This window comes from Gymnogyps californianus, chromosome 10 (assembly GCF_018139145.2).
Source record: "Gymnogyps californianus isolate 813 chromosome 10, ASM1813914v2, whole genome shotgun sequence".
In the NCBI taxonomy this organism is placed as follows: Eukaryota; Metazoa; Chordata; class Aves; order Accipitriformes; family Cathartidae; genus Gymnogyps; species Gymnogyps californianus.
This window is the reverse complement of record NC_059480.1, coordinates 19,836,178-19,853,345: the sequence shown is the minus strand read 5'-3', so window position 1 is coordinate 19,853,345 and position 17,168 is coordinate 19,836,178.

Sequence of the window (17,168 nt, the reverse complement as noted above, 5' to 3'; positions counted from 1 at the left end):
ACCACAACTACCCCTTTTCTCTATGCTCTGTTACCCCATGTCCCCTTTATTTAATAACAGTGGCATCCTTGAGAGTCAAACTGTCCCTGGGCAGCTCACTGACAGTACGTTACAAAATGTATCCATGAGAGCTGGTCTCACAAGTATTTACTTTTCCTACAGTCCCATTATCAAAAGTCCCCTCTCAGTATAGGGATGGGTCAAAGTCTGGCTGCAGAACCCAGCGCCAAACTTCCCTCATGCTTTAAAGTTTGGTGTTATATTTCAGGTCCATCCCCTAAATCAGACTGGCTTTCAGTGTTCAGATCAGAACAATCCCTATCTTATTTGCTTGCTGGCTGCAAAACAGTAGGAATATTGTCAATAACCTGCTCAGGCCCTAATTAAAAATCCAAACTCAAATTTAATATTTCAAACATTATTTAAAATATATTAAGATAGTCAGTCTATTGCTGTTGCTCATTACTCTGTTGAAACCTAATATTAGTAACAGCATGTACAGAGGACCTGGAGCATGAATTAATAATGAGGTGCTTGTGCTGGAAAACATGCGAGAGCCTGGTTCCCCAAGTTGGCAGACATCCGGCAGAGACTAGTTTGCTCTTCTCTACACAGTGATCAAATCATCTGCTCAACAAAATCATTGGGAAGGAAAGTATTTCTGATTAGTTTACTTCCCCTGATGATCATGTTCCAAAACCAACGAAGACGACAGGCCATCAGAAATGAAGGGGGCCACATAGCAGGAAAAAAAATATTTAAACCAATGGCATTGTACTACTGATCAAATGGTAGTAGTGCTGGTAGCTGAGTATGATCCTCAAATGGGTGAGGACCCCCCATGCCCTCAGCCTGCCCTCACCTTGTACATGAAGTCACTTCTTGAGGCTTTTGAGGTGAGGTTTTAATCACCTCTTTCCCCCTTTCTCATTGTCCTAACAGAAAACAAATCTGAACGAGAATATAGAGAAAGAGCACATGGCTTGTTAATGCTCTTGGCCTGGAGCTAAGGTAATTGGAGGTGTTTGCAGGTTTTCTGTAAATATGAGCAAGGACTTAGTAAGTCAGTGAGCTCTTCAGATGATGCCAGAATCGGGAAAGATGTGCAAGCTAGAAAATATCTGCATCATTTGTAGTATGCAATACATATACATTTATATATAATGTGTATGTGTCTACAATATGTGCATATAAACATATAGCCATGTAAGCTGTATTTTTCATATGTGTAATAATACTACAGCTAGATCAATGATGTAGTATAGAGAGTAGGTGTATTTATTTATATACACATGCATATGCCCTTCTTATGCATGCTTTACAGGAAGCTGGCTTTCACCTGTCCTCATGGTGCCCCATGCTGGCCTCCTCCACCCATGCACACTTGTGTCCTGAGGGTGAGCTCAGCTACCTTTGTGCTTCCTCGGTGCATGGAGAAATGTCTTCAACATTTGCAGAAAACAAATAATAGTTGTTGAAGCTGTTTGTGCCCTGAAACTTTAGCTGTGCCCTAGTCTTACACACCCTTTTCCTTTAAGATGAACATACTGTTACCCCCAGTGCAGCATTCAGCTCTGTAGCTACTACGTTGCTCTCGCCCTGTAAATTAAAAAGTGTGAAGGAGAAGGAAATTTTCCAGAGTAAATAAGACAAATTATTACATAATTTTGTGTAATTTTTGATGCAGGAAACAATTTTCTCAGTGCACCTGTTGGGGGGAGAAACAAGGCTGCTTCAACCATCAATCTGTGGGACCTCAGAGCTCAGCCTGAAAGCAAAGGTGAAACAAAATACGAAAATTGCAGTGCAGTAGAAGAGGAGTCAGCTATCTGAGGGCCTCTGCTGAAATCCCATCTTTCAGGTAGGGTTTCTTGTGCATTTTCGTGTTTTGGTCACCTGACGGTAGCTCTCTGGCCTAATTGGTTTCCTAGTTAACAGACTAGGTAATGATGTAACCAGAGTGTGTGGGAACCAGACCTGTGTGACAGATACAAATTTTCCCAGCCATACTAATTTTGCCTGCTTACCTGGTTCTGCTGCTGGTTTTCTGGAAACTTGAACTACTTAAAGAATATAATGAGCCTAGCAAAGGTTGAGACACAGCTTAGTCATTTAACATAAAATTATCCCCTGCCGCAAAATATATTAACTTGTGAAGTCCAATTATTTTTGCTACTAAACAACACTATATTTTAATAGATATGGCTGTGTCTACAGCTTTTATTTACTTTTTCTGTGGTTGGCTGCAGCGAGAATTAGTTGTTTGTAGCCTAAAGGAGCAGATCAGCTCTGTTCAATTACAAGCGTGTCTCAGTAACCACTTTCTGCTCTTGACTGTCTGCCGTCCCCAAGTGCTCTCACACAGTGTTGCTCGTGTGTGCTGGTGATTTTTGTAGCTGAATGTTGTTGCTATTGCTTGTATGACAATACAAGGGTTTCAGAAAGGCTCCAGCTAAGATCAGGGTCCTGTTGAACTGGGCACTATATAAACATATAATGAGAAACAGTCCTTTAAATGCAAAGTGGTTGCATCCCAAATACCTCAGACAGAGGTGGTTTGATGGAGAGGAAAGCTTTGCATCCTCAGATCTGAGGCCCTGAGACAGTAATTTTTAAAATAATCAGCCTGAGCAACAGCCTCTTGTGAAATAATCAAATTGGGGAAGGGAGGTGAGAGGGAAAGGGAACACCTGGCATGGAGCAGGCCTGACCAGCTTCCTTCTCTATGTGGTGGACAAAGAATGAAGGTCTCAAAACTTCTCTCTGCTGTAACATAAAATCCCAGTAAGTACATATAGCTCGTACTGGGGAAAGCTGATCTTGGGAGCAGCTTGAGCTGGGGATGTGCCTGGCACTTGGCACTTCTGTGGTCCTCAGGCAATTCCTGTTTGCTCTTGCAGAAGGGACCACGTCTCTCTGCACAGCAGTTAAATATTTTCTAACAAGTCAGGGCACCCAGGCTGCTGCTGGATGGGCTACAGAGCCTGGAGCAAACTTTGCCGTGACCCTGGCGGTTATTGTTCTGCAGCAAAATGCAGCTAGTATGGCCTGTGTCTGATATTCTTTAATAGAGAGGAAGAAAGTTTTATGTTTGTTTGCGTGCATCTAGCTGTTCTTTCACTTTGCACTCACAGACATGTTTGATAAATGAAAGAAACTGAGAGCAGAAGCAAGAAGCTGGACTCCTAAGGTGATGTGAAACTGTTTTATGTTTTTCTTGAAAATAGGACTCTTAAATGTGATGACAGAAATCATGAAAGTAGCAGGGCTTTGCATATACTTGATGTTGCTAATCCAGTCAGTAAACATGATGTTAAAAAAAGGACACTCCACAGTGTTTCAGTATCTTTTTATTTGAAGTTTATACGATGCCTAACGCGTATGCAATGGATCTGAGGCCTGACATCTATTTAAACTCTTTCGGAGCAATATCAAACATTAATGGGGATTAGTGTTAGAACTGGTGTAAACATAGCAAACAATCTGCTGTAAGTGTATGCTCACATTTCCATATGTTATGTAGGTAAGCAGAGCCACCAAAGAGGAAAGAAACCCTGAGAGGTAGTTCTCAGCTAACTACTTCTAGGATTGGTAGAGGCAGACACTAGTAGGGCACAACGATCTCATGATATCAGTATCTATGTACTCATAAAATGCTCTGTCTAGAGCTGCAATTTAGTTTTGTAAAGAGTAAGAAAGATTTAAAGAGATGCAATTCCATTGTGCAAAACCACTAAAAAACAGATAAAAATGATTTAGTACTTCCAGGTGCACTGTAATTCTTGGCAGAAAAAGCTAATTCCAGGTGTGTAACTTCAAAAAAAAACCTCCAACAAAAATCCAACCCTGTTGTCAAACCTGGATAAAACCATCAAGTTAGAAAAATAGAAGCTAAACTAGGAACAAAGTCCAAAGTACAACTGCGGAAAGACAGCCTCTCCATTGAAGAAATTATTGCATATAAGTGAATCTCCCTATTACTTAAGTAAACATAGCTTGATTCTGGGCAATATTTCAAAAGAGATAAAGCTTTGGCATGCATGAGCACATAGAAAGATGACATATTCGCAGTGGGAGGTATGAGGTGGGGTTTCCAGTAGTGCCAAAATTTATCTCACACATACATGCTTAGGGTCAGATCCAAAGCTGCTGAAGCAAAGAGCAAATCTTTCCACTGTCTTCAACTGGCTTTGTATTCAGCGTTCACTCACGCTAGGAGAAAGGGGAAAAAAATACTTTTGTTTCCTTATTTGCGGCCAAATCGTTTACACATTTTTCCTTCTCCTTTTAAGCCTGGGGAACTCTTGTCATTGACTTCCTCAGGGGCAGGTCCTTAATCAACAGATCAAAATATAAGCTGTACCACAAAATGGAAAATACCATTATACCAGCTAAAGTTATTTGCTTCAGCAACACATGTGGTATGGGATATTATTATTCCATAATAGAATACACATTGATTCATTTGACACATTTTTTTTAAAAGAGCTTTTATTTATACGACGTGTTTATGGACAAATATGCATTGAATGCTTTTTAAGTCCTATTATGGTTTGTTTTTATTTCCACATGTTCAGATGAAATGACCATTACTGGGACTAGAAACCTACAACACTAATGGAAGGTCTTATAGTTGGTGCCAGTTTTGTATCCTGCAGGGGTAGTTGCCAATATATTAATATCCTGCAGGTCAAGTTAATTTAAAAAAAAAAAAAAACCCACCATATTTTGCAGGCTTTATGCAATTCGATATAGTGTCACGCTTAGTACGTGCCAGTTTAGCGTCTGAATTAAGAGCCAGGGAATTGTACCAGATCAGACCTCCAAGTAAGTTGGTTTTGCAGAAATCCATGGCCACACAGAAGGAAAATGGACACGGCAACCTTGTCTCCCAAAGGTACATGTGAAAACTCTTTAGGAATCAGAGTACTAGCTACGAAAGAGACAGATTTGTTGGGAAAGTCTGGTTTTCCCTAACGGCTGGGCCTTCTGCTGCCGTGATCAGCGGCTGGGTGTGTCGCAGTACATTCGGTTCAATTTGCTCCTGTGAACCAACGTTTTTTCCCTTGCTGTAACCTCGATTTAACAAAAAGCGATTTGAGAAATGCAATCCTTTCTCAGTCACACGATCACTCCCTGACTTTCAGTACTGCTGTCATCCACAGGAGCCTAGACAGCGTTGTGCCTGTGATAACACATGGGCACTTCAGTGATATGAAAATAACACAGGTGAATACAAAAACCTTTTTGCCCTTGCCTTGAGACTGCTGGGCTGGGTGGCCGTTTCTTATTGCAGAGGAGCAACAAGGTGTGACTCTGTGCACAGGGCAAAGCAATTAACAGCCCAGCTGTGATTGCACAGGGCTTTCTATACTCTCTCTCTCTTTTTCCCACACATAACTACGTGCACGTAGGGGAGGGAAAGGGGCTTTTCATTTCTTTTCTCTGCTCGCTGCTGCGATTGCACTAAGTCGGTACAGAGATCCTTATCTCAAAGCAGAAAGGAAAGTGAAATCTCCAGTTTTGTCACTGTTTGAGTGCTCTGTAATATCTAGGGAGTTCAGAAGGCACTGATTTTACTTTCATGGCATCACTGTGAATTAGAGGTGTTCGTTCTGTCCAGACCTCAGCATTAGGACAGACAGGGTCCCAGTGAAGTAAAGGTGTATCAAACATAGCATGAAGTGATACTGCTTTGGGTTTGTGACATTGTGATAAATCTGTTTTCCACTGAAAAACACTGAGGAGACGTTTTAATTTTTACCTATCATTTCAGACTCTCCAGACTATTAAGGCTGCATAAATATTAAAGGCTTGTTATTTACATTAGAATCATTATCTTTATAGATATCAGTGCTTGTGAAATGATTCATAATGCATAATTCATTTAACCAATTCTGCCCTTTCCTCTGTTTGTTATTCACCTGCAAACAGACTTTGATTTTTACAAATTTGTTCATTATTCAAATCATTCTAGGCTCTCTTCACAAACATATTTTAGTGGTCTCCTTTGCTCGAAATCTATTGTCTCCTACCGTATTTTTATCAATTTGCTTCTGTTGTTGCTTGCAGAGTGTAACTGAACATTTAATAACAGACCTGAAACCCCCCCTGACTTTAATCAAGATTTACAGGATAGCTGTGGGGATTCATGCTAATGCTTCTGACGCTGCCACGCAGCCACTGACAAGGTATGCTCTGTGGTCATTCATACAGCAAGCTCTGTCTGTTATTCCCACTTGTTGGAAACACAATAATTGATAGAGTTCTGCAGCACGTGGCCAGGTTGTAAAGTCTGGGAAATTAACTTTGGTGTTTACGTACAGAGCAAGCGTGGCAAGACAGGTTTCCCTACACCACAGCACGGTGTGGTTCAGTGAGAAAGCACCAGAATGGGATTTCAGAGATTTGGTTCAGATCTCCAGCCAGCCATTTCCATGCAGGGTTGCTTCCCCCTGTGCCTCAGTTTTCTCTTCTGTAAGTTGCTATCAGTGTTACTTGAGGAAGATCTTGCTCTGCAGAGACCACAAGGAGTAAACAACGCTCCTGGCATCTAACTTTAGGCACATTTATTAAGTTGCTTCCCCTGAGCTGCCTGAAAACGGAGTTGTGAGAAGTTTCTCCACTGATTTCTAGCCTTGGGGCTGCTGTTCTGAAACATCTCCAAGCTGATTCCTCACTCCCTGTTAGAGGAGTTAGATGGAGAGACTCACCATCTCATAGCTTGGGTAAAGCGCCTGAAGAAACACTGCTAGGCTTCTATAAAGAGAAAATAGCTCGGCAAATAAAGTGTAGTGTTTGTCTCCGATCCAAATACTTTGATCTGTAAAATAAGAATAGGGAAGAAGTTCTTTTTGTTTTCAATTCTGTTCAACACTATTCATCGTTAGTTTATTTTGGATGCACGTCTGAGAAGTTGCTAGCTGCTCAATGGGGAAAAAGAATTCAAAACCATATAGAAAAAAATGAAGTTGGTAGTAAGGAATTAATTTGTTATCTGAGTCTACAAATAAATGATTGTAACAGATCACAGTAATTAAAATTGGTTAAAATATTTGAAGAAAAAAATTTTCCTATAGATTTTTAGAAAAAACAAAAGTATACACTTCAAGTTTGATTTTTTTTATCATTTCAGAGTGAAATTGCAAGATAAAAGAGTGAAAATTAAGCCATTTTTGTTTAAGTTTAGTTTGAAACAATTTTCAGTTTAGTTAGCAAAAAAGACTTTTAAAATTTTCCTGGTGATTGCTCTCTCCATTATAAACTGGTCTCAATATCTTTTATTTGTTCTACTCCCACTAGAGGTAAAGGAAGAGAGATGATTTTTATAAACTTTGAAAGCTTAGAAATGGAAAAAATTAAGAACATAAAATTGGAATCAGAATCTTCTCCTCTCTTCTAGATTTTCAGCTAGAAAAATATGACAAATGGCCCTGAATGAAATTGTCCTCTTAATTTCTAATGTTTCTCCACCAAAAATTTAAAATGTGATTGGTTTTCCCCTCATGTTCTCGGTTTTCTTTTTTTTGTTTTGCTTTCCCACCAATCTTAGTAATTTCCTTTTACTCTACAACCAAGCTCTGGTAAAATACGAATTTCTAATTAAGAGTGACAGTGATTCAGCTATTTAACATGCACAGTCACAGCCCATATGGTCGTAAGTATCCTTGATATCTACTAACCACAATGCCCACTTTTAGCAGTAAAAAATAAAGTTGACTTTTACATCAGGAGGTTTACTTTTACATTATTCACAAGGAGGAATGAGGTAAGCCTTAGCACTCCTGCAATGTTTTTGGACTAAATATATGGAGGTAAAGAACATTCGCTTATAGAAATCCCTCAGCGTTTCTCAGGTCCAGTCTGCATCCAGGCTCATGCCAGCTAAAACGTTCAGGCATGCCTGGTGCGGCACCTTGGATTGCCATGTTATGGAGATAAAGAGTAGCTCGGACTTTTTTTCTGGAGATCAGAACTCGAACTCCACCCAAGCACTGGGGTGTCTTCGGAGGAGCAGCAGCACTGCCATGCATTTCAATGCCTGGTGTTGCAGTTCTGATCCAAGTTTAGACCTGCCATAATCTCAGTCTGCCACATTCTGCAGAAAATCTATGATTTTCTTCATACCTGTCTCAAATTCAACTGATAGCGAGTTATGAAGAGAACCAGAGTCCACAGAATATAACAATCTCTTAAACTAGTCTCCTGATGAGCGATGGAAGCATCAAAAGTGAGCAACTACAGTACTGCTCATTTTCACTAGTCCTCATTTATCTTTCTGCCTTCTTCTCTCCCTTACACCATGAGTCATCCAATATTTAATGCTTGGGGACACCATGTATTATTTTGTCTCCCAGTCAGTTTTGTCCCTTCCTCATGCAACGCATTCATACAAGCCCTGTGATCACAGTGGAGCCCTGGCCAAAATGGCTCAGCTTCCTTCCCAGGGTGTCAGAGAGCCAGGAAGAAAGGTTTGTTCAAGGTCTTGGCTCCCTCTCCTGGCTGGCTTTGCAGCAACTGAAAATGAGATTTTAGCCCTTCAAAAATTAGTGTTTGCTTACTGCCAACGCACACTTGAAACAAGAGAGAAGAGCACTCTAGTGATGAGACTCTGGTTTAAAAAAAAAAAAATAGAAAGTTGGAAGCTAATCTCACTAAAAATATAGTTATTTAAAGTAAAATCATCATGGTTTTGATATAGACTATTTGAAAATGTTTTCCTCCTGCTGAGACTTCTTGAATGCCACATACATATGAGAAAGAGTCTTTTTTTTAAATTTGTTTGTTTTTCTGAATTACCTGTATTTTCCTTCTGACCTGCAGGCTCTAGACTTCCACTTAGTAAATGTCCCAATAAAAGCTGTGTGTTATCCTTAAACAGTGGTAGCATTCCCTCTACCTGCTAATTGCTTTATTTGTCCTTACTGCTTCCGTCCCCTCATCAACAAAGGCTTTAGCATAAAGGGCAATGAGGTAGAACATGACAAGGGGAGTGGGAGCCAGAAGAGTGAATACTTCTGTAATTACACAGTAGCCTGGAGTAGCTCTTCTCAAATCAATTATGTAGCCTGGATTGCCCAAAACTCTGAGGACAGAGCCCTTGTTTTAATTTGCCTATGGAGCTATGTGCTCCAATAATGGGCAAAATTCTTGCCTTGTTACCAGTTGCCTTTTATCAGAATCCACATAATTCCTTATTTATTTTTATCTAATTACTTTATTAATAATACATTGTACTTAGCACAGCTACAAACCAATCGTTGCAAATTTCTTTGCAAACATTAACAAATGAAGTTTCACCTTATCTTGTTGAAAGGGTAGTGACATGTCCATTTTTCAATGGGGAAAACTGAGGCAGAGGATTGTAACGGAAACTGATGAGAAAAAGCAACTGGAAAACCACCCATAAAATCCTGATAAACTGTAGTTGCAAAGTAAAGTGTCGGATAAGCCAAAAACTTAACCCAGCAATCAAACCATTCAGCCCAAACTCTACACTTGCTGTGCACTCCTCAGTATTATCCTTTTTGGGAGTTTATAATGGGCATAAACCTAGACAGTATAAAAGCAAAGTATTGCCAGTGTCAAGAGGATTTCAGAAGTTTTGGAGACTGATTTTTGTTGTTGCTGAAGAGTTTACTAAATAGCATACTGCATGTAACATGGACCTTACAGGATTAAGGAGAATCTTTATTGTCAACTGATTTCACAACTTCATGAAGGTCTCTATCTTCCAAAGCTTCTAGCTCTTGTTGTTACAGAAGTCAGTGTCAGAACTTCCTTGGCATCACTGATTAGGATTTGGCCCACATGGTGGTCACTGCCCTCATGTGTTTCTCATTCCTTCCTTCCCTGTGGGACACTGAACAGAAGCTGTGTCCAAATGCCTGGGAAAGTTTAGAATCAGGCAAAACTTTGCTTTTGATCCCTATTCTCTTCACAAATGAACTACCAATATGTAATGAGCAGCCAGAGTACCGGTTGTTTTATTTAAGCAATGACTTCAGCAATGCTGTAGAGAAGAGAAGAAAATATTTTTGAAGATACAATTAAAAGGCCTTACAGCCACTGCCTGAAAGGAGAAGTTTACAGCAGGCAGAAGGGTGGCTAGTGAAGCTGTTCACATAACTGGTTGTTCAATAACAGAGGTGTGTATGCAATAACAGAGGTGAAGGCCTGAAGTGAAATTTTGTGCAAAATTTTGATGAACTAAAACACTGAAAAAATATTTCATATTTCACTGAAAAGCAGTTTCAAGCTTCCTAGACATTTCTAATTAACTGCAAGTAAATTTAGAATGAAAAAATTTTCAGACTCTTAGCTAAAAAAAAATATCAACTCAGTACCCATTCATCAAAAGTTTGTGATCATAATGTGTATTTCTCAGTGAAAAAGGTTTATCTGGAAAAAACGTGTCTGGCTCTAGCTGTAACCTTATCTGCATAACCTGTAATAGAATAACTATAGCTATAGAAAGACTTTTGTTCTTTTTGGCATAGCCGATCAATTAGATGCGTAGGATGGAGTTACAAAAGCTCTTACAGTTTGCAGGAGTTGCTTTGCTGTTCATGGCTTTATGAACAGCACAGTGCTAGAAATGATGTTGCAAGGAGTGAATGATATTTTGAAAACTGAGTTGTTGTTCTTTATGTCATGTAGCTAAAGCCCTCAACTGCCACTGGTTTCCCAGAGGATTTTGATGCCCTAGAAATGCACATGAAGGATCAGTCCTTGCTTCAGTCTGCCTCAATGGGGGAAAATAAAGGCAATGGTGTTATGCCTGTTTTATACATAGGGAGCTGAGGCACAGAGGGGCAGGCTTATTTTTATTCTGGTTTTGTTTTGGGTGTTGTTGGGGTTTTTTTTATACCTGGCCAAATTTTCAATAAGTTTTATATATTAATTTCTATTTTTGATGCTTTCACCATCACTATATCATCTTTCCATCAGCAACCCTCATTGGCTGTAAGTAACTTGCCCAAAATCTCTGAGGAGGTCGCTGGGAGAGCTGGGAACTGAACCTTTCTTATCTGTAATGACAGTCAATGCACACCTCTAGATAGGGAACAGATATAAACCTTCATCCAAAATCCATGTCAGGTTCAAAAACACCTTTCAAAAGACAGCTGACCTACTGCAGGATTACAGTTGCAGGTGAAGCAAGCCAGAGCCAGAGCAGGTCCTTACTGAATAACCTGCTGTGTGCAAGGTGAAAGCAGCACAATTTCAAGGCTGCGTACCCTTAGAAAGTCCAATGATCGCATGGAGAGCAACTAATCGACTGGGAATGAACCAGTACATCTTGCAAGATTTTTTCCTAGGCAAGTTGGGTGCCAGTAAAATAGTCTAAAAGGCAAAAGTGAAAAGTTTAGTAATTTATTTATGCACAGAAGTCCATTAGCTGGAGTGCAGGCTTATCAGTGGAGTGTCACCTCCTGTGCCTGGGCTCCCAGTCATCTCAAAAAGCAACACCTTTTCTTTTTTATAACTCATTAAATTTCACTAGGAAAATCCAAATGCATTATCATCCTGATATTAATTTGCCATGTTACCCACTGCTGTAATGCCCAGACGGTCAAGAGAGCAGGCAATAATTGTCATTTGGGAGGAAAGAGTATTACACGGTTAGATAGAAATCACCACTTTCAGGATTTATAGGAAAACAATTGGTGCAGTATGGTGTCCAGCTACCTCCCCAACTACTCGTAATGCATTTGTGAAGGCACTAACACATTAAAGTTTGAGCTAGGCTCCCCTTTATCTTAGAACAGCCACAAATGGCATTCTTGCAGTATTAACTTTCTGTCACTTCCAGCTCAAGATGTGACCTAGAGCAAAAGGCTTCCTATCTCCCCATCAGCTCCCTTAACTACTTCCTCTCAATGCATGTTAATTTTGTGCCTTCATTTCACAGTGCACAACTGGAAAAAATGATGGACTTGCAGTAATATTTTTCCAATTAAAAGAAAACATTTTTATTGTGAAAGTTAAAGCTAATAAAGCCAACTTACAGTTTCCAGAAACTTCAGATATTAAGGAGCACAGCCTTACCACACAGGTTGCAGGCAGGTGCATTGCAGAGTTTTTTCTCGCTCATATATCACTACATTTGCTAACAAAGCAAAAATAACAGTTCTCTGTTTCTTCAAAGATTTGTAGCCATGTGCTGCATGCACACTGATATCCCCCCATCCTTAAAAAGCCCCCTCCCGCCAAAAAACAAGACTGATTTCTAAAACTTACAAACTATTGTTGTCACCCACAGCCCGAACTGACAGACAGGGGTCTGTGTCATGGTGGTCAGAGGCTCAGGCAGCAGCTGGCAGCCCGGGCAGCTCTGCCTGCGCCGGGGCCACAGCTGGACCGGGCGAACTCCCCTTTCTGCTTTCCCAAACCTGGAGGCAGAAAGCAGAGGTCACCTCCACTTCATGCGGCCGGATTAAAGGAGTTACAAACTGCAGCCAAATAAACTGCCCAAACCAGCATATTGGTGGTTTATGCCAAAGGTCACATTTTACACATCTAAAATTAAGAATAATAAATATGACTAGAGTATTGATGAAGAATAATATATAAATCATGTCTGTGTGGCCAGTCTGAACGGTGGAGAAGTGCCTTTGACTTTTTAACTGATATACGTGACTTTTTTGCTTTGCCAGCGCAAGCATCACTCCACCTCCGTGCTCTTCCGTTTCTCTTCATTACGGGAGGCGGCAGGTAGGGTTTGACAGGGAGCGACTGCTGCAGCCGGTGGAGGTTTTCCCTCGTTGCACAGCTGGCTCGGGAGGACTCGAAACCCGAGGGGGAGGAAGGGGCCACGAGCAGCCCAAACACACTGGGAAAAAGCATCTTTATCACTGGGAAAGCAGAGAAAGCTGAAAGAGCTAAGCCTCCCTTCGTCCGAATCTTTTACCTTTGAGGACCGTTGGGTTTTTTTGTTATTTTTTTTTAAGGGGGAAAAGGCCGGGGAGGGGGGGAGCAAAAATGCTGACCTTAATTAATGGAATGCCCACTAGACTCGAAGGAAAAGGTTTGGCTCTCAAGGCCCGGGCCTCCCCCTGAGCCTCTCCTGGGTGTAATGAGAGAGCTCAGCTTCATTACTGGCAGCTGAGGGGAAGGGTCACCGGGGCTGGATTTGCAGGGCCCTCATTGAGGGATCACTCCATGCTGAGAGAAGCTGGCCATGCTCTTGGACACCTGGTCATTAACATTGCTAATTAGCGGCCATTAATCAGGGCCCTGGGTTTTTTGTTGTGTGTCACCGGCTCAGAGGGACCAAGTGAATAAGAAGATTGTTTCATTACCTCCACAAGAGGTGGAATGAAAGCAGTTCCCATCAGCTCAAGATGAGCTGAATTAAGGGAAAGGTTAGACAACAATTTAAGATGAGCTGCCAAGGGGGAGCTGGGGGACCTGAGCTGTCCTCTGAGAGGAAAACCAGTCACCTATAATTAATGAAATCTTCCACAGCCTCACTCTAATCACCGTGTGAGCTTCTCACCAAAAAAACTATCTTTCGCGTTGGAAGGACCCTAATTTATCTGTTTATGAAGTTCTAATCTTGGCAAGCTTTAATTCCATGGGCTTTTAGCAACATATATACACACACACATATATATATAAAAACACAACTGTGTATATAAATATATGCTCACATAGTGTGAGTGTGTCTATGCATTTGTTCAGTGTATTTACCTGAGTCAGCAAGGGTGCTTTTTACACAGCCAACCCCACTGGAAGGGAGAAGCGGGGGAACACAAATCTGTATTAAAAAGAATCTAGATTGTATTTAAAATATTTTTTTTCTGAATTGTATATAAAATATTTATCTATATATTTGTATTTTCGATGCTATGGCTGTGAAAGCATAGAATAAATCTGGTGTTTTTCAGAGGCAGAATAATTAAAAACAAGTTCTGTTTTGGTAGGTTAAAAATGACATGGGAAAAATGATAGTTATTGGCCTACATAGGAAAAAGTAAAGAATTTAATTAGCAACCGGATTGTTAAAATGCAGTGTTCTCCTCCCATGCTCTATTGTCTAACTTTTGTGGAACAGGTGCCTAATTTTCCTAATGGGATACATTTTAATTGACAAAGTAGTTTGATTGCTTTACACCAATTTTCAGTTTCTTGCTTACTTTTAATATAATAAACTCTTTATTTCTACAAACTCAGATGCCCTCAAGAAAGTAATTAGAAGCAGGTTTTATCTGCCTGTCTTTTTTTATAAACCACTTTTTGATTTCTAAAACCAACTAACCAAAAGCTTGATTTGTTCTGCTGATGTGTGAGCGCCAGTAACTTTTAGTCATATGCACTGAGCATTTCAATCAAGTTGTTTGCATATCCATTCATTTCGGAAAGACTCTCAAAATGGATTACAAACATTTAATTGTAAGAAGAATAAAATAATTAAGGAAGGACATGTGGAAGTTAAAAATATGCCTAAGGATTCACAACAGTTGTTGGATCATTCTCATCATGGGGCATAAATTCCTTCTGGTAGTTTCAAAGGACTTATTCATGTAAGGCACATTGCCTTTCGTAACAACAGAAAGTAAAACCGCGTTTCTTATGTATGTGATTCTCTTTGTAGAGCTGTGAGGTTGGTTTAAAATGTCCATAAAACTAATCTTTGGAGCATTTCAGCTGGTCTGGAATTCTATAATATGATTTCTGGGACTTCATGGGAAAGTTGAAGGCTCAAGGGGAAATTACACAATGAACAGCTGAGAAAAAGTTGCATTCTGGCACAGAATCATGCAAATGGGGCACATTCTTCAGTTTTCTCATGACGGATTGTCTCTGAAACTACTGAGCCAAGTTGCTGAAATGCTAATGAAGGAGAAGCATCAATGAGCGGTGTCATCCTGGGGGCTTCTGAAGGGGACAGAGTAGGAGACAGAGGGAGGGGGCGAGGGGGAAGGAAGGAAGGAAGAAAGAGAGAATGAAAAGAAATGGAGCAGGAGGAGTTTCAAATATTGGGGCTGGCCCACTCTTAAAATTAAGTGGAGGGGGAAAAAAATAGAGCCACGATGAACTCTGATGAACAAGTCCCTCTTGGCTTCTAAAAACAAATAAAAGCACTTACAAGCCAAAGAGTTTGGCTTTGGGCTGGGGGGAAGTGAGTGTGGGTGCTGCTAACATTGGGGTACACCCTTCTGTTTGATACATCGGGGAGATTGGTGCAGCCCCCCAGGCTCGCTAGAGATAAGCCTGGGGGCAGCACACCAATGTTTGAAGGATGGTGAGCTACCGAGGTCCTTCGGTCTGCCGTGTCAGTGGAGGTAGGGGATGGAGATCCATGTGGCAGCAAAGACGCAAGGGTTATTGATGTGTTAGAAACCATGGAAGCGCCTGAGAATGGTCACATAGGAATTAGGACTTCTCCCCCCAAAAGGTGGTGGGATCAATAGCCCAACTGAAGTGCAACTACACCAATGCATGCAGCATGGGCAACAAACGGGAGGAGCTGGAAGCCATTGTGCAGCAGGAAAACTATGACATAGTTGCCATCCTGGAAACATGGTGGGATGACTCGCACAACTGGAATGCTGCAATGGATGGCTATAAATTCTTCAGAAGGGATAGGCAAGGAAGGAGAGGCGGTGGGGTAGCCCTGTATGTCAGGGAGTGTTTTGATTGTCTAGAGCTTAAGGACGGTGATGATAGGGTTGAGTGTTTATGGGTAAGAATGAGGGGGAAGGCCAACAAGGCAGATATCATGGTGGGAGTCTGTCATAGACCACCCAACCAGGATGAAGAGCAGACGAAATATTCTATAAGCAACTGGGAGAAGTCTCACAATCACTAGCCCTTGTTCTCATGGGGGACTTCAACTTACCAGATGTCTGCTGGAAATACAATACAGCAGAGAGGAAACAGTCTTGGAGGTTCCTGAAGTGTGTGGAAGATAACTTCCTGACACAGCTGGTGAGTGAGCCAACTAGGGAAGGCACCTCGCTGGACCTGTTGTTAGCAAACAGAGAAGGACTTGTGGGTGATATGATGGTTAGAGGTTGTCTTGGGCATAGCGATCATGAAATTATAAGAGTATTTGATTCTTGGAGAAGTGAGGAGGGGGGTCAGCAGAACGGCTACCTTGGACTTCCGGAGGGCAGACTTTGGCCTGTTTAGGAGACTGGTTGACAGAGTCCCTTGGGAGGCAGTCCTGAAAGGCAAAGGAGTCCAGGAAGGCTGGACATTCTTCAAGAAGGAAATCTTAAAGGCACAGGAGCAGGCTGTCCCCATGTGCTGAAAGATGAGCTGGCGGGGAAGAAGACCAGCCTGGCTGAACAGAGAACTTTGACTGGAACTCAGGAAAAAGGGAGAGTTTATGACCTTTGGAAGAAGAGGCAGGCAACTCAGGAGGACTACAAGGATGTCATGGGGTTATGCAGGGAGAAAATTAGAAGGGCCAAAGCCCAACTAGAACTTAATCCAGCTACTGCCATAAAAGAAAATAAAAAAATGTTTCTATAAATGCATTAGCAACAAAACGAAGGCTGAGGAGAATCTCCATCCTTTATTGGATGCGGAGGGAAATATAGTGACAAAGGATGAGGAAAAGGCTGAGGTACTTAATGCCTTCTTTGCCTCAGTCTTTAACAGTAGGACCAGTTGTTCTCTGGGTACCCAGCCCCCTGAGCTGGGAGACAGGGATGAGGAGCAGAATGAAGCTCCCCATTCCCCACAAGGGGAAATGTTTAGTGACCTGCTACACCACTTGGACACAAGTCTATGGGGCCAGATGGGATCCACCCAAGAGCACCCAAGGGAGCTGGCAGAAGTGCTCACCAAGACACTCTCAATCATTTATCAGCAGTTCTGGCTCACCGGGGAGATCCCAGTTGACTGGAAGTTAGCAAATGTGACGCCCATCTACAAGAAGGAACAGAAGGAGGATCTGGGGAACTACAAGCCTGACAGTCTGACCTTGGTGCTGGGGAAGGGTATGGAGCAGATCATCTCAAGTGCCATCATGCGGCACGTGCAGGACAACCAGGTGATCAGGCCCAGTCAGCATGGGTTTATGAAAGGCAAGTCCTGCTTAACTAACCTGATCTCCTTCTATGACAAGGTGACCTGCTTAGTGGATGAGGGAAAGGCTGTGGATATTGTTTACCTGGACTCTAGTAAAGCCTTTGACACTGTTTCCCACAGCA